This window comes from Salvelinus sp. IW2-2015, unplaced genomic scaffold (assembly GCF_002910315.2).
Source record: "Salvelinus sp. IW2-2015 unplaced genomic scaffold, ASM291031v2 Un_scaffold1069, whole genome shotgun sequence".
Classification (NCBI taxonomy): domain Eukaryota; kingdom Metazoa; phylum Chordata; class Actinopteri; order Salmoniformes; family Salmonidae; genus Salvelinus; species Salvelinus sp. IW2-2015.
In genome coordinates this window covers 79,000-102,353 of record NW_019942715.1, presented here as the reverse complement: position 1 = coordinate 102,353, position 23,354 = coordinate 79,000, and positions in this window count along the sequence as shown.

The following is a 23,354-nucleotide window of genomic DNA, read 5'->3' as shown; positions in this document are numbered from 1 at the left end:
AAGGCCATGTCTCTCACACAGACACCGCGTCAGCAAGGCGTTGTTTAAACATATTAAATCAATGAGTTAGTCTATTCTAACCCATGTTTTCCATTCAGAGACCTGTTGGTGTGCTGTGAACATACACCCAGTACAAATCATATCAGCTTATAACAATTAACATGTCAGACTTGACATATGCCCTAACAAAAAATGTAAATTGACCTAATGAGTACCCACGCATGTGATTAATCTGGGGAATCATAGCACGAGATATAGAGAGAGAGGTGATATGTATGTTCGTTTGTGGATGATATCTGATACACATCCCGAGAGTGAGTGTACAACAAGTTGGAGATATCAGAGTGGACTGAATCTAAACAGAGTGGACAGGTAGAGCTTGAAGAAAGCGGTGAGATTATGAGGAGGGACACGCACTAGACGGTGGAGTAGGCTTATAATGCACCAAGAGTTAATTGGAGAACAGAAATTGTGCGCTCGTAACTATAACTTGACTAAACAAGATGAGGAATAGCAGAGAGCATGTGACGTCGATCCGGAACCTGGCTAGGAAACACAGCTAGATGATGGTAGCCGACTTAGGCGGAAGTCGTGACAGTACCGCCCCCCCCCCCTCTCCCCCCACCTTGGAAGCGCGGGTTTCAGCGGCGCTTCAAGGCGGCGACGGTGAAACTTCCGCAGCAGTTCGGGATCCAAAACATCCTCAACCGGAACCCAGCACCTATCCCCCGGACCATACCCCTCCCACTCCATGAGGTACTGAAGGCCCCCCGCCCGACGCCTCGAATCCAGGATGTAACGAAGGATGTACACCGGGGCCCCCTCGATGTCCGAAGGGGGCGGAGGGACCTCCCGCACCTCAGATTCCTGGAGCGGACCAGCCACCACCGGCCTGAGGAGAGACACATGGAACGAGGGGTTAATACGATAATCAGAGGGAAGCTGTAATCTATAACATACCTCGTTCACCCTTCTCAGGACTTTGAAGGGCCCCACAAACCGCGGACCCAGCTTCCAGCAGGGCAGGCGGAGGGGCAGGTTTCGGATCGAGAGACAGACCCGGTCCCCCGGTGTTCGCACTGCGGTGACGGTCCGCGCTTGTTTTCTGGCAAAGCGCGGCTCGCTGGAGGTGTACACGTGCGGCCTCCCAATGTCTCCTCCGCGAGCCTGAACCAGTCGTCCACCGCAGGAACCTCGGTCTGACCCTGATGCCACGGCGCTAGAACCGGCTAGTACCCCAATACGCACTGAAAGGGGGAGAGGCTAGTGGAGGAGTGGCGAAGCGAGTTCTGTGCCATCTCGGCCCAGGGCACGAACGCCCCCCACATCCTGGTTGACTCTCTCTACCTGCCCATTACTCTTGGGGTGAAAACCCGAGGTAAGGCTGATCGAGACCCCCAGACGTTCCATGAATGCCTTCCAGACTCTCGACGTGAACTGGGGACCCCGATCAGACACTATATCCTCAGGCACCCCGTAGTGCCGGAAGACGTGAGTAAACAGGGCTTCCGCAGTCTATAGGGCCGTAGGAAGACCGGGCAAAGGGAGGAGGCGACAGAACTTAGAGAAACGATCCACAACAACCAGGATCGTAGTGTTTCCCTGTGAAAGAGGTAGATCAGTGAAAAATCCACAGACAGGTGTGACCAAGGTCGTTGTGGAATGGGTAAGGGGTGTAGATTACCTCTGGGCAGGTGTCTCAGAGCCTTACTCTGGGCACACACCGAGCAGGAGGAAACATAGATCCTCACGTACTTAGCCAAGGTGGGCCACCAGTACTTCCCAGTCAGACAGAGCACCGTCCGACCGATCCTCGGATGACCAGAGGAGGGTGACGTGTGGGCCCAATAGATCAACTGTTCACAGACAGCAGACGGAACGTACATACGCCCGACCGGACACTAGAGGTGAGCGTGTTCTGTACGCAACGCCTGCTCAATGTTCGCGTCCAACTCCCACACGACCGGCGCTACCAGGCAAGAGGCCGAGAGTATGGGAGTCTGATCCATGGGCCGCTTCTCTGTGTCATACAGACGGAACAGTGCGTCTGTCTTCGTATTCTGGGAACCTGGTCTGTAGGACAGGGTAAATACAAAACGGGTAAAGAACTACATGGTAAATACAAAACGGGTCTCCCTCCCGGATACGCACCAGGTTATACGCACTCCTGAGATCCAGTTTCATGAAGAAGCGCGCCCCATGCATTGACTCAATCGCCGTGGCGATAAGAGGTAGCGGCTACCTGTACCTCACCGTGATTTAATTGAGACCTCTATAGTCAATGCACGAGCGTAGACCTCCATCCTTCTTCTTCACAAAAAATAAACTCGAGGAGGCGGGTGAAGTGGAGGACCGAATGTACCCCTGACGCAGGGATTCAGAAACATATGTCTCCATAGCCACCGTCTCCGCTTGCGACAAGAGATACACGTGACTCCTGGAAAGCGCAGCGTCAGCCAGGAGATTTATCGCACAATCCCCCCGTCGATGAGGTGGTAATTAAGTCGCCTTCTTTTTACAGAAGGCTAGAGCCAAATCGGCATATTTTGGGGGGATGCGCACGGTGGAGACCTGGTCTGGACTTTCCACCGTAGTAGCACCAATGGAAACCCCTACACACCTTCCCGAGCACTCTCGCGATCACACCGTGAGAGCCCTCTGTTGCCAGGAAATAGTGGGGTTATGAAGAGTTAACCAGGGAAGGCCTAGTACCACAGGAAACGCAGGACAGTCAACGAGAAAGAGACTGATTTTCTCCTCGTGACCCCCCTGCGTCTCCATGGTCAGGGAGATGGTGGCTTCCCTGATTAGCCCGGACCCTAATGGTTGACTATCCAGAGCGTGAACCGGGAAAGGTCTAACTACAGGAATAATGGGGATCCCTAAACTAAGGGCTAACGCTCTGTCGATAAAATTCCCAGCTGTGCCTGAATCGACGAGCGCCTTATGCTGGGAATGCGGGGAAAGATCAGGGAAACAAACAGATACAAACAGGTGATCAACAGAGGACTCTGGATGAGTGTGGTGCGAACTCACCTGGGGTGACGCCAGAGTGCCCTGCCTGTTGCCTCGACTCCCAGAGGAACCAACACGGCACCGACCGGCCACAGATGGTGCACGTGATGGCTCCTCCTCCAGTCTCCCTACGAGCAGCCCCTCCCAACTCCATGGGCACCGGAGCGGGGGTGCTGGAAGATGGCACCGACAGAGCCCCCTCTGGACGTCCACAGGTGACCAGCAGATTATCCAACCGGATGGACAAATCCACCAGTTGGTCAAAGGAGATGGTGGCATCCCTGCAGGCCAGCTCACGTTGGACGTCCTCACGCAGGCTGCACCGATAGTGGTTGATGAGGGCCCTGTTGTTCCAGCCTGCTCCGGCGGCCAAGGTCCGGGATTTCAGGGCAAAATCCTGGGCGCTCCTCGTCTCCTGCCTTAAATGGAAGAGCCATTCCCCTGCCGCTCTACCCTCGGGCGGATGGTCGAAGACGGCCCGGAAGCGACGGGTGAACTCCTCGAAGTGGTCCAACGCCGCGTCTCCTTCTCCCCACACAACGTTTGCCCATTCCAGAGCTCATCCTGAGAGGCATGAGACGAGGGCAGAAAGTCTCTCCCTTCCCGAGGGAGCTGGGTGCACAGTGGCCAGGTAGAGGTCCAGTTGTAATAGGAATCCCTGTCACTGTGCTGCCGTCCCATCATACTCCCTGGGAAGGGAGAGGCGTATCCCACTGGGACTGGTTCCGGACGGGACGGGTAGAGGGAACCCCGGTTGCGCTGGTCGAGGCACTGGGGAGACTTCCTGTCTCTCCCATCGGTCCATAGTCTGGACAACGCGATCCATCATGGCACCAAGATGATTTAACATAGCTAAATGTTCCTGGACGTGCTCCTCGACTCCTCTAACCGGGGTACCTGCTCCTGCTGACTCCATCGTTGGTGTGTAATTCTGTTAAGGCTGTGTAAGGGAGGCGAAGTCAGGTGCAGGAGAGCAGAGTAGAGTAAACAGGCGCACTTTTATTCCGTTCAACAAAATGCACAAAAAAATTACATAGGTGCCCAAAAACACGGAACATAAACTATAAACGTATCACGCGTGAACATACACCATTAACAATGAACAATTACACACAAAGACACGATGGAGAACAGAGGACTAAATACATGTAGATTGATTGGGGAATGAAAACCAGGTGTGTATGGAAAGAGACAAACAAATGGACATATGAAAAATAGAGCGGCGATGGCTAGAAATCCGGTGACGTCGATCGCCGCCCGAACAAGGAGAGGAGCCGACTTCGGTGGAAGTCGTGACAGCTATTGCCCAACACAAAACGAGGTTTACGCTGCCTGGAAGATTCAGCCAACCCAACATCCATATTCAGTTAGACTGATGTGTAACGTCCTGACCAGAGTTATTATGTGTTTTGCTTGTTTAGTGTTGGTCAGGACGTGAGCTGGGTGGGAATTCTATGTTGTGTGTCTAGTTTGTCTGTTTCTATGTCCAGCCTAATATGGTTCTCAATCAGAGGCAGATGGTAATCGTTGTCCCTGATTGAGAATCATATATAGGAGGCTTGTTTTGTGTTGGGATTTTGTGGGTGTTTGTTTCCTGTCTCTGTGATTGTCTGCACCAGATAGGTCTGTCTCGGTTTTTGCACATTTGTTATTTTGTATTGTTGTTTGTAGTGTTTCACTTGTTCTTCATTAAACATGTTTAACACTAGCCGCGCTGCACTTTGGTCCTCTCCTTCACCCCTGGAAGAAAACCGTTACATGATGTTGTAGTATAATATATAATGCCTAGTATACTTACAATAGCATTGTGGTATAGATATTGCTAGCTATTGTACATACAGTGCATTCGGAAAGTATTCAGGCCCCTTGACTTTTTCCACATTTTGTTAAATTACAGCATTATTCTAAAATTGATTACATAGTTTTTTCCCTCATCACACATATTACCCCATAACGACAAAGCAAAAACAGGTTTTTAGAAATGTTTGCTAATTTATAAAATTAAATAAAAACTGAAATATAACATTTACATAAGTATTCGGACCCTTTACTCAGTACTTTGTTGAAGCACCTTTGGCAGCGATTACAGCCTTGAGTATTCTTGGCTATGACACGACAAGCTTGGCACACCTGTATTTGGGGAGTTTCTCCCATTCTTCTCTGCAGATCCTCTCAAGCTCAGGCAGATTGGACGGGGAGCGTCACTTCACAGCTATTTTCAGTTCTCTCCAGAGATGTTCGATCGGGATCAAGTCTGGGCTCTGGCTGGGCCACTCAAGGACATTCAGAGACTTATCCCAAAACCACTCCTGCATTGTCTTGGATGTGTGCTTAGGGTCGTTGTCCTGTTGGAAGATGCAGGTTTTCATAAAGTATCTCTCTGTCCTTTGCTCCGTTCATCTTTCCCTCGATCCTGACTAGTCTCCCAGTCCCTGCCGCTGAAAAACATCCCCACAGCATGATGCTGCCACCATCATGCTTCACCGTAGGGATGGTGCCAGGTTTCCTCCAGACGTGACGCTTGGCATTCAGGCCAAAGAGTTCAATTTTGGTTTCATCAGACCAGAGAATCTTGTTTCTCATGGTCTGAGAGTCTTTAGGTGCCTTTTGGCAAACTCCAAGCAGGCTGTCATGTACCTTTTACTAGGGAGTGGCTTCCGTCTTGCCATTCTACCATAAAGGCCTGATGGTGGAGTGCTGCAGAGATGGTTGTTCTTCTGGAAGGTTCTCCCATCTTCACAGAGGAGCTCTAGAGCTCTGTCAGAGTGACCATCTGTTTCTTGATTACCTCCCTGACCAAGGCCCTTCTCCTCCGATTGCTCAGTTTGGCTGGGCGGCCAACTCTAGGAAGAGTCTTGGTGGTTTCCAACTTCTTCCATTTAAGAAAGATGTAGGCCACTATTTACATTTACATTTAAGTCATTTAGCAGACGCTCTTATCCAGAGCGACTTAACAAATTGGTGCATTTCACCTTATGATATCCAGTGGAACAACCACTTTACAATAGTGCATCTAACTCTTTTAAGGGGGGGGGGGGGTTCAGAAGGATTACTTTTCCTATCCTAGGTATTCCTTAAAGAGGTGGGGTTTCAGGTGTCTCCGGAAGGTGGTGATTGACTCCGCTGACCTGGCGTCGTGAGGGAGTTTGTTCCACCATTGGGGTGCCAGAGCAGCGAACAGTTTTTGGGACTGGGCGAGCGGGAACTGTACTTCCTCAGAGGTAGGGAGGCGAGCAGGCCAGAGGTGGATGAAGCAGTGCCCTTGTTTGGGTGTAGGGCCTAATCAGAGCCTGAAGAGTACGGAGGTGCCGTTCCCCTCACAGCTCCGTAGGCAAGCACCATGGTCTTGTAGCGGATGCGAGCTTCAACTGGAAGCCAGTGGAGAGAAGCGGAAGGAGGGGGTGACGTGAGAGAACTTGGGAAAGTTGAACACCAGACGGGTGCGGCGTTCTGGATGAGTTGTAGGGGTTTAATGGCACAGGCAGGGAGCCCAGCCAACAGCGAGTTGCAGTAATCCAGACGGGAGATAACAAGTGCCTGGATTAGGACCTGCGCCGCTTCCTGCGTGAGGCAGGGTCGTACTCTGCGAATGTTGTAGAGCATGAACCTACAGGAACGGGTCACCGCCTTGATGTTAGTTGAGAACGACAGGGTGTTGTCCAGGATCACGCCAAGGTTCTTAGCACTCTGGGAGGAGGACACAAATGGAGTTGTCAACCGTGATTGCGAGATCATGGAACGGGCAGTCCTTCCCCGGGAGGGGAAGAGCAGCTCCGTCTTGCCGAGGTTCAGCTTGAGGTGGTGATCCGTCATCCACACTGATATGTCTGCCAGACATGCAGAGATGCGATTCCACCTGGTTATCAGAGGGGGAAAGGAGAAGATTAATTGTGTGTCGTCTGCATAGCAATGATAGAGAGACCATGTGAGGATATGACAGAGCAAGTGACTTGGTGTATAAGCGAGAATAGGAGAGGGCCTAGAACAGAGGCCTGGGGGACACCAGTGGTGAGAGCACGTGGTGCGGAGACAGATTCTCGCCACGCACCTGGTAGGAGCGACCTGTCAGGTAGGACGCAATCCAAGCGTGGGCCGTGCCGGAGATGCCCAGTCGGAGAGGGTGGAGAGGAGGAATCTGATGGTTCACGTATCAAAGGCAGCCGATAGGTCTAGAAGGATGAGAGCAGAGGAGAGAGAGTTAGCTTTAGCAGTGCGGAGCGCCTCCGTGACACAGAGAAGAGCAGTCTCAGTTGAATGACTAGTCTTAAACCTGACTGATTTGGATCAAGAAGGTCATTCTGAGAGAGATAGCAGGAGAAGCTGGCCAAGGACGGCACGTTCAAGAGTTTTGGAGAGAAAAGAAAGAAGGGATACTGGTCTGTAGTTGTTGACATCGGAGGGATCGAGTGTAGGTTTTTTCAGAAGGGGTGCAACTCTCGCTCTCTGAAGACGGAAGGGACGTAGCCAGCGGTCAAGGATGAGTTGATGAGCGAGGTGAGGTAAGGGAGAAGGTCTCCGGAAATGGTCTGGAGAAGAGAGGAGGGGATTAGGTCAAGCGGGCAGGTTGTTGGGCGGCCGGCCGTCACAAGACGCGAGATTTCATCTTGAGAGAGAGGGGAGAAAGAGTCAAAGCACAGGGTAGGGCAGTGTGAGCAGAACCAGCGGTGTCGTTTGACTTAGCAAACGAGGGATCGGATGTCGTCGACTTCTTTTCAAAATGGTTGACGAAGTCATCAGCAGAGAGGGAGAGGGGGGAGGAGGGGGAGGAGGATTCAGGAGGGAGGAGAAGGTGGCAAAGAGCTTCCTAGGGTTAGAGGGCAGATGCTTGGAATTTAGAGTGGTAGAAATTGGCTTTAGCAGCAGAGACAGAAGAGGAGAATGTAGAGAGGAGGGAGTGAAAGGATGCCAGGTCCGCAGGGAGGCGAGTTTTCCTCATTTTCGCTCGGCTGCCCGGAGCCCTGTTCTGTTGAGCTCGCAATGAGTCGTCGAGCCACGGAAGCAGGAGGGGAGGACCGAGCCGGCCTGGAGGATAGGGGACATAGAGAGTCAAAGGATGCAGAAAGGAGGAGAGGAGGGTTGAGGAGGCAGAATCAGGAGATAGGTTGGAGAAGGTTTGAGCAGAGGGAAGAGATGATAGATGGAAAAGGAGAGGAGTAGGCGGGGGGGAGAGAGAGCGAAGGTTGGGACGGCGCGATACCATCCGAGTAGGGGCAGTGTTGGAAGTGTTGGATGAGAGCGGAGGGAAAAGGATACAAGGTAGTGGTCGGAGACTTGGAGGGGAGTTGCAATGAGATTAGTGGAAGAACAGCATTCTAGTAAAGATGAGGTCAAGCGTATTGCCTGCTTGTGAGTAGGGGGGAGGTGAGAGGGTGAGGTCAAAGAGGAGAGGAGTGGAAAGAAGGAGGCAGAGAGGAATGAGTCAAAGGTAGACGTGGGGAGGTTTAAAGTCACCCAGAACTGTGAGAGGTGAGCCATCCTCAGGAAAGGAACTTATCAGGGCGTCAAGCTCATTGATGAACTCTCCAAGGGAACCTGGAGGGCGATAAATGATAAGGATGTTAAGCTTGAAAGGGCTGGTAACTGTGGACAGCATGGAATTCAAAGGAGCGATAGACAGATGGTCAGGGGGAGAAAGAGAGAATGTCCACTTCGGGAGAGATAGGATCCCAGTGCCACACCCCGCTGACCAGAAGCTCTCGGGGTGTGCGAGAACACGTGGGCAGACGAGGAGAGAGCCAGTAGGAGTACGCAGTGTTATCAGTGGTAATCCTGTTTCCGTCAGTGCAAGAAGTCGAGGGACTGGAGGGAAGCATAGGCTGGATGAACTCTGCCTTGTTGGCCGCAGATCGCGCAGTTCCAGAGGCTGCCTGAGACCTGGAACTCCACGTGGGTCGTGCGCGCTGGGACCACCAGGTTAGAGTAGCAGCGGCCACGCGGTGTGAAGCGTTGTATGGTCTGTGCAGAGAGGAGAGAACAGGGATAGACAGACACATAGTGACAGGCTACAGAAGAGGCTACGCTAATTGCAAAAGGAGATTGGAATGACAAGTGGACTACACGTCTCGAATGTTCAGAAAGTTAAGCTTACGTTGCAAAAAATCTTATTGACTAAAATGATATAGTACTGCTGGCTGGTGAAATAGGCTAGCTAGCAGTGGCTGCGTTGTTGACTTTGTTTGAAAGTGTAGCTGGCTAGGTAACCTCTAACTGGCTAGGTAACCTCGACAATTACTCTAGACTACACAATTATCTTGGATACAAAGACGGCTATGTAGCCAGCTAAGATCAAACAAATCAAACTGTTGTACTGTAATGAAATTAAATGTAATACTACCTGTAATACTACCTGTGGAGCAAAGCGGAATGCAAMTACTCGCTCCAAACCAAACCGGAAGTGCGTATTGTAGAGGGAGAGGCAATAGAAGTGTTGTTTCTTGTATTATTGTCTTTTGTGTCTTTAGAGGACTGCTTCACCTTAATGTCCCCTTTCCCTTTTCTTCTGTCCTTATTTTGTCCCACTTTGTCCCTTCTTTGTCCCTTCTTCTCTTCTGCCAACTAGACACTCCTTGTTAGCTAGCTAGCTTCTTTCAGGAATGTCCCTAGCAACTGCCTAGCAACAGGTAAACAACTTAGCTAGCTAAGAAAACGGTATAATTTTATGAAAAATTTTTACTTTTTCAAAAGCCTTTCTTCTTTGTTTGCTGCTTGTTTGGTCTCCTATTCAGTTTGCAGTTTTCTTTTGATTTTTTTTTCGATGTACTTTACTCTAAAAAAACATTTAAATTTCAATATTTGTAGGAGCTCATCTTTTCAGCTSCTGCTGCTTAATTTGGAACTCAAGTCACTATGTTCTTGGAGACCTTCCATGCTGGAGAAATGTTTTGGTGTCCCAGATCTGTGCCTCGACACAATCCTGTCTCGTAGCTCTATGGACAATTCCTTATTGGTTTTTGCTCTGACATGCACTGTCAACTGTTGGACCTTATATAGACGTGTGTGCCTTTCAAAATCACGTCCAATTAGTTCAATTTACCACAGTTGGACTCCAATGAAGTTGTAGAAACATCTCAAGGATGATCAATGGAAACAGGATGCACCTGAGCCTTATAGCAAAGGGTCTTATGTAAATAAGGTATTTCTAAAAACCTGTTTTCACTTTGTCATTATGGGGTATTGTGTGAAGATTAGTGAGATTTTTTTTTTCTTTAATCAATTTTAGAATAAGGCTGTAACGCAGGTCTGAATACTTTCCGAAGGCCCTGTATGTATATAATGGAGTTCGATAAAAGGTTTTCTATCATCTTTTTAACAACTGTACTGACTGACAAGTGACTAAATGATTCCAGTTACATAAAAAAAGGATCAAATCAAATCACGTGCGCCACATACAACGTGTGCAGGACTTTACAGTGAAATGCTTGCTTACGAACCGTTCCCAATGATGCAGAGTTTATAGAATAATAATAATAATAAAAAATGTAATAGTAACTAACACAAGTGGAATAAAATAAAATGCACAAGAAGGGAGCTATATACAGGGAGTATCAGATCAATGTGCGGAGGTACAAGGTACTTGAGGTAGATATATACGAAGGCAGGCAGGTGACTAGGCATCCGGATAGATAATAATAAGAGTAAAATAAAGAACCGAGTAGCAGCGGCAAATGATGAGTGTAAAAGTCCGTGAGTGTGATTGCGTGTATGTATGTTTGTGTTGTGTCGGTATGCGTGTGTGTGTTTTGAGTGTGTATACTGTTTGAATGTGGGAGATTTGTGTGGGAGTGACAGTGTAGTGTGTGTGTGAGTGAGTATATGGTGTGTATATAAAGTATATTGAGTGTGCGTAGGGTCTGTGCAAGATAGAGTTATAGTAGATCGTTTGGGTACCATTAATTGACTATTTAGCAGTTCTGATGACTTGGGGGTAGAAGCTGTCTCGGAGCTGTTGGTCCGAGAGCCGATGCTCCGGTATCGTTTGCCTGACGCTAGCAGAGTGAACAGTCTATGGCTTGGGAGGCTCTAGTTTTTGGCAATTTTTCGTCCCTTCCTCTGACACCTTCCGCCTAATATAGAGGTCCTGGATGGCAGGGAGCTCGCCCTCAGTGATGTACTGAGCTGTCCGCACCACCGTTTGTAGCTCTTTGAGATCAAGGGCGGTGCTATTGCGATACCAAGCGGTGATGCAGCCAGTCAAGATGCTCTCGATGGTGCAGCTGTAGAACTTTTTGAGGATCTAAGGGCCCGTGCCAAATCTTTTCAGCCTTCTGAGGGGGAAGAGGCTCTGCCGTGCCATCTTCACGACTGTGTGGGTGTGTGTGGACCATGTTAAGTCCTTAGTGATCTCGATGCCAAGGAACTTAAAAATATTGACGCTCTCCACAACAGCCCCGTTGACGTGTATGAGGGCGTGCGCTTCCATGTTTCTCATATGGTCCACGATCAGCTCCTTGGTCTTACTGACATTGAGGGAGAGGTTTTTGTCCTAGCACCACACTGCTAAGTCTCTGACCTTCTCCCTGTAGGCTGATCGCCGTCGGTGATCAAGCCTACAACCGGCATGTCGTCAGCATACTCGATGATGATGTTGGAGTCGTGTGCGGCCACGCACTGAACAAGGAGTACAGGATGGGACTAAGCACACACCCCTGTGGGGTCCCTGTTTTGAGGGTCAGTGCAGCGGAGGTGTTGTTGCCTATCCTCACCACCTGGGGCTGACCCGTGAGGAAGTCCAGGATCCAGTTGCAGAGGGAGCTGTTCAGTCCCAGGGTCCCTAGCTTGGTGATGAGCTTGGAGAAACCAATAAAGTGTTGACTTCAACTTCACATTTTGTTGGGTTACAGCCTGAATTCAAAATGGCAAACTTTTTTTTAACCCATCTACACACAGTACCCCATAATGACAAAGTGAAAACATGATTTTAGAGATTTTTGCACATTTATTAAAATTGAATTACAGAACCTTGAGTCAATACTTTGTAGAAGCACCTTTGGCAGTGATTACAGCTGTGAGTCTTTCTGGGTAAGTCTCTAAGAGCTTTTCACAACTGGACTGTGCAACATTTGCCCATTATTATTTTCAAACGTCTTCAAGCTCTGTCAAATTGATTGTTGATCATTGCTAGAAAACCTTTTTCAGGTCTTACCATAGATTTTCAAGTAGATGAAAGTGAAAACTGTGAAAACTGTGAAAGTGAAAGCTGTAACAGCCACTCAGGAACTTTCACTGTCTTCTTGGTGAGCAACTACAGTGCTCACTGCCTTGGGTTTTATGTTGTGTCCTGCTGATAGGTGAATCCTTCCCCCAGTGTCTGGTGGAAAGCAGACTGAACCAGGTTTTCCTCTAGGATTTTGCCTGTGCTTAGCTCAATTTAGTTTATTTTTTATCCTCAAAAAACTCCCCAGTCCTTAACGATTACAAGCATACCCATAACATGATGCAGCCACCACTATGCTTAGAAATATGGAGCGTGGTACTCAGTAATGTGTTGGATTGGATTTGCCCCAAACATAATACTTTGTATTCAGGACAAAAAATGAATTGCTTTGCCACATTATTTGCAGTATTACTTTAGTGTGTGGTTGCAAACAGGATGCATGTTTCGGAAATATATTTAATCTGTACAGCCTTCCTTCTTTTACGTCAGAAGGCGTAAGACGTCAGAGGACAAAAATCAGTTAACCACCTAACTGAGGAACTCAATTTAACCTTGCGCAATACCCTAGATGCAGTTGCACCCCTAAAAACGAAAAACATTTGTCATAAGAAACTAGCTCCCTGGTATACAGAAAATACCAGAGCTCTGAAGCAAGCTTCCAGAAAATTGGAACGGAAATGGAGACACACCAAACTGGAAGTCTTCCGACTAGCTTGGAAAGACAGTACCGTGCAGTATCGAAGAGCCCTCACTGCTGCTCGATCATCCTATTTTCCAACTTAATTGAGGAAAATAAGAACAATCCGAAATGTCTTTTTGATACTGTCGCAAAGCTAACTAAAAAGCAGCATTCCCCAAGTGACGATGGCTTTCACTTCAGCAGTAAGAAATTCATGAACTTCTTTGAGGAAAAGATCATGATCATTAGAAAGCAAATTCCTCTTTAAATCTGCGTATTCCTCCAAAGCTCAGCTGTCCTGAGTCTGCACAACTCTGCCAGGACCTAGGATCAAGAGAGACACTTAAGTGTTTTAGTACTATATCTCTTGACACAATGATGAAAATAATCATGGCCTCTAAACCTTCAAGCTGCATACTGGACCCTATTCCAACTAAACTACTGAAAGAGCTGCTTCCTGTGCTCGGCCCTCCTATGTTGAACATAATAAACGGCTCTCTATCCACCGGATGTGTAYCAAACTCACTAAAAGTGGCAGTAATAAAGCCTCTCTTGAAAAAGCCAAACCTTGACCCAGAAAATATAAAAAACTATCGGCCTATATCGAATCTTCCATTCCTCTCAATTTTTTTTGAAAAAGCTGTTTGCCTTCACTGCCTTCCTGAAGACAAACAATTTATATGAAATGCTTCAGTCTGGTTTTAGACCCCATCCTAGCACTGAGACTGCACTTGTGAACTTGAACTTCCGGCGCTGACAGAGATGGCCGCCTCGCTTCGCGTTCCTAGGAAACTATGCAGTATTTTGTTTTTTTACGTGTTATTTCTTACATTGGTACCCCAGGTAATCTTATGTTTCATTACATACAGTCGGGAGGAACTACTGAATATAAGAGCAACGTCAACTCACCATCATTACCATCATTACGACCAGGAATATGACTCTCCCGAAGCGGATCCTGTGTTTTGCCTTCCACCCAGTACAATGGATCGGATCCCAGCCGGCGACCCTAAACAACGACGCCGTAAAAGGGGCAAACGAAGCGGTCTTCTGGTCAGGCTCCGGAGACGGTCACATCGCGCTCCACTCCCTAGCATACTACTCGCCAATGTCGTCTTTGACAACAAGGTTGATGAAATCCGAGCAAGGGTAGCATTCCAGAGAGACATCAGAGGACCTGTAACGTTCTTTGCTCACGGAAACATGGCTCACTCAAGAGACGCTAACGGAGTCGGTGCAGCCAGCTGGTTTCCTCACGCATCGCGCCGACAGAAACAAGCATCTTTCTGGTAAGAAGAGGGGCGGGGGGGGTATGCCTTATGATTTAACGAGACATGGTTGATCATTAACAACATACAGAACTCAAGTCATTCTGTTCACCTGACTTAGAATTCCTCACAATCAATGTCGACCGCATATTCTACCAAGGGAATTCTCTTCGATTATAATCACAGCGTATATATTCCCGCCAAGCAGACACATCGATGGCCCTGAACGAACTTCATCTGACTCTATGTAAACTGGAAACCACACATCCTGAAGCTGCATTCATTGTAGCCGGGGATTTTAACAAGGCTAATCTGAAAACAAAACTCCCTAAATTCTATCAGCATATCGATTGTGCTACCAGGGCTGGTAAAACCCTGGATCATTGTTATTCTAACTTCCGCGACGCATATAAGGCCCTCCCCGCCCTCCTTTCGGAGAATCTGACCACGACTCCTTTTTGTTGCTTCGCCTACAAACAGAAACTAAAACAACAAGCTCCCGCGCTCAGGTCTGTTCAACGCTGGTCCAACCAATCTGATTCCACGCTTCAAGACTGCTTCGATCACGTGGATTGGGATATGTTCCGCATTGCGTCCAACAACAACATTGACGAATACGCTGATTAGGTGAGCGAGTTCATTAGAAAATGCATCGGCGACATTATACCCACAGCAACGATTAAAACATTCCCAAACCAGAAACCGTGGATTGATGGCAGCATTCGCGCAAAACTGAAAGCGCGAACCACTGCTTTTAACCAGGGCAAGGTGCCTGGAAACATGACCGAATACAAACAGTGTAGCTATTCCTCCGCAAGGCAATCAAACAAGCGAAGTGCAGTATAGAGACTAAGTAGAGTCGCAATTCAACAGCTCAGACACAAGAGGTATGTGGCAGGGTCTACAGTCAATCACAGATTACAAAAAGAAAACCAGCCCCGTCGCGGACCAGGAAGCTCTTGCTCCCAGACAGACTAAATAACTTTTTTGCTCGCTTTGAGGACAATACAGTGCCACTGACACGGCCCGCCTACCAAAACCTGCGGGCTCTCCTTCACTGCAGCCGAGGGAGTAAAACATTTAAATGTGTTAACCCTCGCAAGGCTGCAGGCCCAGACGGCATTCCCAGCCGCGTCCTCAGAGCATGCGCAGACCAGCTGGCTGGTGTGTTTACGGACATATTCAATCAATCCATATCCCAGTCCTGCTGTTCCCACATGCTTCAAGAGGGCCACCATTGTTCCTGTTCCCAAGAAAGCTAAAGTAACTGAGCTAAACGACTACCGCCCCGTAGAACTCACTTCAGTCATCATGAAGTGCTTTGAGAGACTAGTCAAGGACCATGTCACCTCCACCCTACCTGACACCCTAGACCACTCCAATTTGCTTACCGACCCAATAGGTCCACAGACGACGCAATCGCAACCACACTGCACACTGCCCTAACCCATCTGGACAAGAGGAATACCTATGTGAGAATGCTGTTCATCGATACAGCTCAGCATTTAACACCATAGTACCCTCCAAACTCGTCATCAAGCTCGAGACCATGGGTCTCGACCCCGCCCTGTGCAACTGGGTACTGGACTTCCTGACGGGCCGCCCCAGGTGGTGAGGGTAGGTAACAACATCTCCACCCCGCTGATCCTCAACACTGGGGCCCCACAAGGGTCGTTCTGAGCCCTCTCCTGTACTCCCTGTTCACCCACGACTGAGTGGCCATGCACGCCTCCAACTCAATCATCAAGTTTGCGGACGACACTACAGTGGTAGGCTTGATTACCAACAATGACGAGACGGCCTACAGGGAGGAGGTGAGGGCCCTCGGAGTGTGGTGTCAGGAAAATAACCTCACACTCAACGTCAACAAAACAAAGGAGATGATTGTTGACTTCAGGAAACAGCAAAGGGAGCACCCCCTATCCACATCGACGGGACAGCAGTGGAGAGGGTAGTACGTTTTAAGTTCCTCGACGTACACATCACGGACAAACTGAATTGGTCCACCCACACAAACAGCGTTGTGAAGAAGGTGCAGCAGCGCCTCTTCAACCTCAGGAGGCTGAAGAAATTTGGCTTGTCACCAAAAGCACTCACAAACTTCGACAGATGCACAATCGAGAGCATCCTGTCGGGCTGTATCACCACCTGGTACGGCAACTGCTCCGCCCACAACCGTAAGGCTCTCCAGAGGGTAGTGAGGTCTGCACAACGCATCACCGGGGGAAAACTACCTGCCCTCCAGGACACCTACACCACCCGATGTCACAGGAAGGCCATAAAGATCATCAAGGACAACAACCACCAGAGCCACTGCCTGTTCACCCCGCTATCATCCAGAAGGCGAGGTCAGTACAGGTGCATCAAAGCAGGGACCGAGAGACTGAAAAACAGCTTCTATCTCAAGGCCATCAGACTGTTAAACAGCCACCACTAACATTTAGTGGCTGCTGCCAACATACTGACTCAACTCCAGCCACTTTAATAATGGGAATTGATGGAAATGCATATAAATATGTATCACTAGCCACTTTAAACAATGCCACTTAATATAACGTTTACATACCCTACATTACTCATCTCATATGTATATGTATATACTGTACTCGATATAATCTACTGCATCTTGCCATCTTTATGTAATACATGTATCACTAGCCACTTTAAACTATGCCACTTTATGTTTATATACCCTACATTACTTATCTCATATGTATATACTGTACTTATACCATCTACTGCATCTTGCCTATGCCGTTCTGACCATCACTCATTCATATATCTTTATGTACATATTCTTTATCCCTTACACTTATGTGTGTATAAGGTAGTAGTTGTGGAATTGTTAGGTTAGATACTCGTTGGTTATTACTGCATTGTCGGAACTAGAAGCACAAGCATTTCGCTACACTCGCATGAACATCTGCTAACCATGTGTATGTGACAAATAAAATTTGATTTGATTTGAAGGTGGTAAATGACCTTTTAATGCGTCAGACTGAGGCTCTGCATCTGTCCTCGTGCTCCTAGACCTCAGTGCTGCCTTTGATACCATCGATCACCACATTCTTTTGGAGATTGGAAACCCAAATTGGTCTACACGGACAAGTTCTGGCCTGGTTTAGATCTTATCTGGCGGAAAGATATCAGTTTGTCTCTGTGAATGGTTTGTCCTCTGACAAATCAACTGTACATTTCGGTGTTCCTCAAGGTTCCGTTTTGGGACCACTATTATTTTCACTATATATTTTACCTCTTGGGGGATTCATTTGAAAACATAATGTTAACTTTCACTGCTATGCGGATGACACACAGCTGTTAATTTCAATGAAACATGGTGAAGCCCCAAAATTGCCCTCGCCAGAAGCCTGTGTTTCAGACATAAGGAAGTGGATGGCTGCAAACTTTCTACTTTTAAACTCGACAAAACAGAGATGCTTGTTCTAGGTCCCAAGAAACAAAGAGATCTTCTGTTGAATCTGACAATTAATCTTGATGGTGTACAGTTGTCTCAAATAAAACTGTGAAGGACCTCGGCGTTACTCTGGACCCTGATCTCTCTTTTGACGAACATATCAAGACTGTTTCAAGGACAGCTTTTTTCCATCTACGTAACATTGCAAAAATCAGAAACTTTCTGTCCAAAAATTATGCAGGAAAATTAATCCATGCTTTTGTTACTCTAGGTTAGACTACTTGCAGGTTAGACTATGCATAGTCTAGGTTAGACTATGCTCTACTTTCCGGCTACCCGGATAAAGCACTAAATAAACTTCAGTTAGTGCTAAATACGGCTGCTAAATCCTGACTAGAACCCAATATTTGATCATATTACCCAGTGCTAGCCTCCCTACACTGGCTTCCTGTTAAGGCAAGGGCTGATTTCAAGGTTTTACTGCTAACCTACAAAGCATTACATGGGCTTGCTCCTACCTATCTTTCCGATTTGGTCCTGCCGTACATACCTACACGTACGCTACGGTCACAAGACGCAGGCCTCCTAATTGTCCCTAGAATTTTCAAGCAAACAGCTGGAGGCAGGGCTTTCTCCTATAGAGCTCCATTTTTATGGAATGGTCTGCCTACCCATGTGAGAGACTCAGACTCGGTCCAACTTTTAAGTCTTTACTGAAGACTCATCTCTTCAGTGGGTCATATGATTGAGTGTAGTCTGGCCCAGGAGTGTGAAGGTAAACGGAAAGGCTCTGGAGCAACGAACCGCCCCAGCTGTCTCTGCCTGGCCGGTTCCCCTCTTTTCCACTGGGATTCTCTGCCTCTAACCCTATTACAGGGGCTGAGTCACTGGCTTACTGGTGCTCTTTCATGCCGTCCCTAGGAAGGGTGCATCACTTGAGTGGGTTGAGTCACTGACGTGATCTTCCTGTCTGGTTGGCGCCCCCCTTGGGTTGTGCCGTGGCGGAGATCTTTGTGGCTATACTCGGACTTGTCACAGGATGGTAAGTTGGTGGTTGAAGGTATCCCTCTAGTGGTATGGGGCTGTGCTTTGGCAAAGTGGGTGGGGTTATTTCTTCCTGTTTGGCCCTGTCCGGGGTATCATCGGATGGGGCCACAGTGTCTCCTGACCCCTCCTGTCTCAGCCTCCAGTATTTATGCTGCAGTAGTTTTATGTGTCGGGGGGCTAGGGTCAGTTGGTTATATCTGGAGTACTCCTCCTGTCTTATCCGGTGTCCTGTGTGAATTTAAGTATGCTCTCTCTATTCTCTCTTTCTCTCTTTCTTTCTCCTGAGCCCTAGGACCATGCCTCAGGACTACCTGGCATGATGACTCCTTGCTGTCCCCAGTCCACCTGGCTGCTCCAGTTTCAACTGTTCTGCCTGCGGCTATGAACCCTGACCAGTTCACCGGACGTGCTACCTGTCCCAGACCTGCTGTTTTCAACTCTCTAGAGACTGCAGGAGCGGTAGAGATACTCTTAATGATTGGCTATGAAAAGCCAACTGACATTTACTCCTGAGGGGCTGACTTGCTGCACCCTCTACAACTACTGTGATTATTATTATTTGACCATGCTGGTAATTTATGAACATTTGAACATCTTGGCCATGTTCTGTTATAATCTCCCACCCGCACAGCCAGAAGAGGACTGACCACCCCTCATAGCCTGGTTCCTCTCTAGGTTTCTTCCTAGGTTTTGGCCTTTCTAGGGAGTTTTCCTAGCCACCGTGCTTCTACACCTGCATTGCTTGCTGTTTGGGGTTTTAGGCTGGGTTTCTGTACAGCACTTTGAGATATCAGCTGATGTAAGAAGGGCTATATAAATACATTTGATTAGATTTTTAACTGTCAATTAGGTTAATAATGTGGAGTGACTGCAATGTTGTTGATCCATCCTCAGTTTTCTCCTATCACAGCAATTAAGCTCTGTAAAGTCTTAAAGTTTTAAAGTTGCCATTGTCCTCATGGTGAAATCCGTGAGCGGTTTCCATCCTCTTTGGAAACTGAGTTAGGAAGGACTCCTGTATTTCGGTGTATTCATACACAATCCAAAGTAATAACTTCACAATGCTCAAAAGGATATTCAATGTCTGCTTTTTCTTAACCCATCTACCAATAGGTGCCCTTTGCGATGCATTGGAAAACCTCCCTGGTCTGACTTAGGAACCTTACAGATAATTGTATGTGTGGGGTACAGAGTTGAGGTAGTTATTCAAAAATCATGTTAACACTATTAGTCCATACAACTTATGTGACTAAGCAATTTTGCACTCCTGAATTTATTTACGCTCGCCATAAAAAAGGGATTTAATACTTATTGACTCAATACAATTTCAGATTTTCAATTTTTATTAATTTGTAAACATTTTGAAAAACATAATTCCACTCTGACATTATGGAGTATTCCGTGTAGGCCAGTGAAAAAACATCTACATTTATTCCATTAATTTCAGGCTGTAGCACAATGTGTCACGCCCTGGCCAGAGAGAGGCTTTTATCCTCTATTTTGGGTAGGCCAGGGTGTGACTAGGGTGGGCATTCTAGTTTCTTTATTTCTATGTTTTCTGTTTCTATGTTTTGGCCGGGTATGGTTCTCAATCAGGGACAGCTGTCTATCGTTGTCTCTGATTGGGAATCATACTTAGGCAGCAGTTGTTTTCTTGTATTAGTTATGGCACCTTACAGAACTGTTTCGGTTTCTTCACGTTGTTATTTTGTTCAAGTGTTTTGGTTAATAAAAAATCATGAACACTTACCACGCTGCGCTTTGGTCTGATCCTCATTACGACGAGAGCCGTGACACAATGTCACGCCCTGACCTTACAGAGCCTTTTTTATTCTCTATTTGGTTAGGTCAGGGTGTGACTTGGGTGGGAAAATCTATGTTTCTATTTCTTTGTTGGCCTGGTATGGTTCCCAATCAGAGGCAGCTGTTTATCGTTGTCTCTGATTGGGGATCATACTTAGGCAGCCCTTTTTCCTTGTTTGTGTCTAGTTGCTGGTGAGCACTACATAGCTTCACGTTTCGTTGCTCTTTGTTGTTTTTTGTTTGTGAGTTTCATCGGAATAAACATGTGGAACTCTTGGTCTACTCATTTAGACGAACGTGACACACAACAACAAAAGTCAAGGTGTGAGTATACATTCTGAAGGCGCTGTAAACAGTTGGTTTATAATTTCAACTTCTATTTCTTGGCAAGTAAACATATTTCAATAAAACAGTAGCAAATAAATAGACAGATTGTATTCAGATAATGTTTATTTGCTCAGGAGACMGAGGTGAGTTTACACAGCAGTATGCAGGAACAGTTATGGCAAACCCACTGGCTCCAGGTCATCTACAAGTCTCTGCTAGGTAAAGCCCCGCCTTGTCTCAGCTCACCCGTAGCACGCACTCCAGCAGGTTTATCTCACTGGTCACCCCCAAAGCCAATTCTTCCTTTGGCTGCCTTTCCTTCCAGTTCTCTGCTGCCGATGACTGGAACGAACTGCAAAAATCACTGAAGCTGGAGACTCATATCTCCCTCACTAGCTTTAAGCACCAGCTGTCAGAGCAGCTCACAGATCACTGCACCTGTACATAGCCTATCTGTAAATAGCCCATCCAACTACTGTATTTATTTATCTTGCTCCTTTGCACCCCAGTATCTCTACTTGCACATTCATCTTCTGCACATCTACCATTCCAGTGTTTAATTGCTATATTGTAATTACATCGCCACCATGGCCTATTTATTGCCTTACCTCCCATCCTACCTCATTTGCACAGACTGTATATAGACTTTTTCTACTGTATTATTGACCGTATGTTTGTTTATTCCATGTGTAACTCTGTTGTATGTGTTGAACTGCTTTGCTTTATCTTGGCCAGGTCGCAGTTGCAAATGAGAACTTGTTCTCAACAAGCCTACCTGGTTAAATAAAAGCGAAATAAAAAAATAAATGCATGACCATAAATATTCTACTAACGCCTATAATAAATACTACAGTTCTACAAAGGGAATACTTGCATATGATGTGTTTGGTGGGTGCAGTGAGTTGTTCAGAGTCACTTTGATACAACGGGAGATTTCACATCTTATTTGTATCCAACATACTGTGTCCATCGTGTGAGGGATGAATGGCCCCAACAACACACACAGGCAAGGGGATTCGGTGTCCTGTGCCTAGCTTCTCCCCACATAGAACTAACTCCAAAAAGAATCCGTAGGCCACCAAACGGTATTGCCTGAACGAGAAAGACAATTAAACGCTATTAGACTTTCATGTCTAGTACCACTGTTGCAGCACAAGGAATGATATTACACATCTCACAGACACACGTTAGCAATCTAGCCACAACATACAGGTATAGTTACTCAAAGACTACGATGTGTCATAAAACCATAGTCATTCCATTACTCTTCGTCATCATCAAAACATTTCTCCAGTTTTGCAAATAGGAATCTCCTAATAAGATGCACTGAGGGTATCTAGGCTAGCTAATAACGTTAGCTAGCTATCTAGCTATAACATTAGGCTACAGTACATTTTGGGTATAGCAAACAAAGCTACCTAGCTCAACTTGGCTAGCTTGGCACGGCCGACTCAATCACGAAATTACACTGCACTGCACAACACTGCCTCGTGTGAAAAGAGAGCTTATATTGCTAGCTAGCTACTGACAGCAAAACAACTTACTCGTTTGTCATTTAATCTCCTGGTCAAGCTGGTCTAGGCTGCCGCCGCCAGTTGATCTTGGAGGTTCKGTCTCCAACACACCTCTATCCATATCTGCATCGAAACTTCGATGATCTGTCACATACATACGATCCATGGGGTCTGCTGTGACCCTCTCCAGTAAGAACCGTCCGCCCCATTTTGAAAATCCTGCCTTTTTATAGCTGTCAGGCTGCATGTTGTGGCAGATAGGAACATCGTTGAGACAAGTCCAATGGCTCTGTTGAACAAGGACAACCATATTTTCGCGCTGCTAGTGTACTTGTGTAATCGGCGACACACAAAGGCCACCATAATTGCTACAAAACATGACTCCATTCAATTTTAGATCATACTGCTATGGTGGATAGTTATGTCTGAAACACCTCTCATCACTCATAACTATGTAGGTAGACTGAAAGAATATTCCAAATAGTAGCGTTTAGCAGTGAAGTTTCCCTTTAACCCCTAGCCCATGAGGGAGAATTTTCCTTGTTTTACTATCCTTGTGGGGACTTTTGGGGATTTCCAGTACCCATTAGGGTAGCAATACTAGCGTGCGCGCACGAACACGGGCAAGGACGCACACACGCACACACAAACTGTCATCAGACATACGTTTTCTGACAAGTAGCCTGAGATTTTCTCTGTGATAATCAGGGCCTGTGCATTGCTTCATGCTGATGTCACCGTTCAGAGTGCCTCTCTCTGATTTCATATTATTGTGTGCCGCCAGCTGCGGCTGAATCACCAAATCGCTTTACTCCCTCGGGACGAGGAGCCCTTTCACCCCAAACCCCTCGCTCTGATCTGCTGGATACTCGCAGGCTTTCACTCTGTGTTTGTGCACGAATGCCAAGGAGGGAGAACACTTCTGAGGTATTGTAGACATCTAAAAAGTGTGTGGTGTGTGCAGTATGGGTGTTTGCAGTATGGGTGTGTGCAGTATGAGTGTGTTTGTGTAAGAGAGACAAATAATGCATGTGAGAAAGATTGAATGCGTATGTGTATGTGCATATGCATGTGTGTGTTTAGAGCAGACAAGTGTGCATGTGTGTATACGTTTGTGTATGTGTGTGTCAGC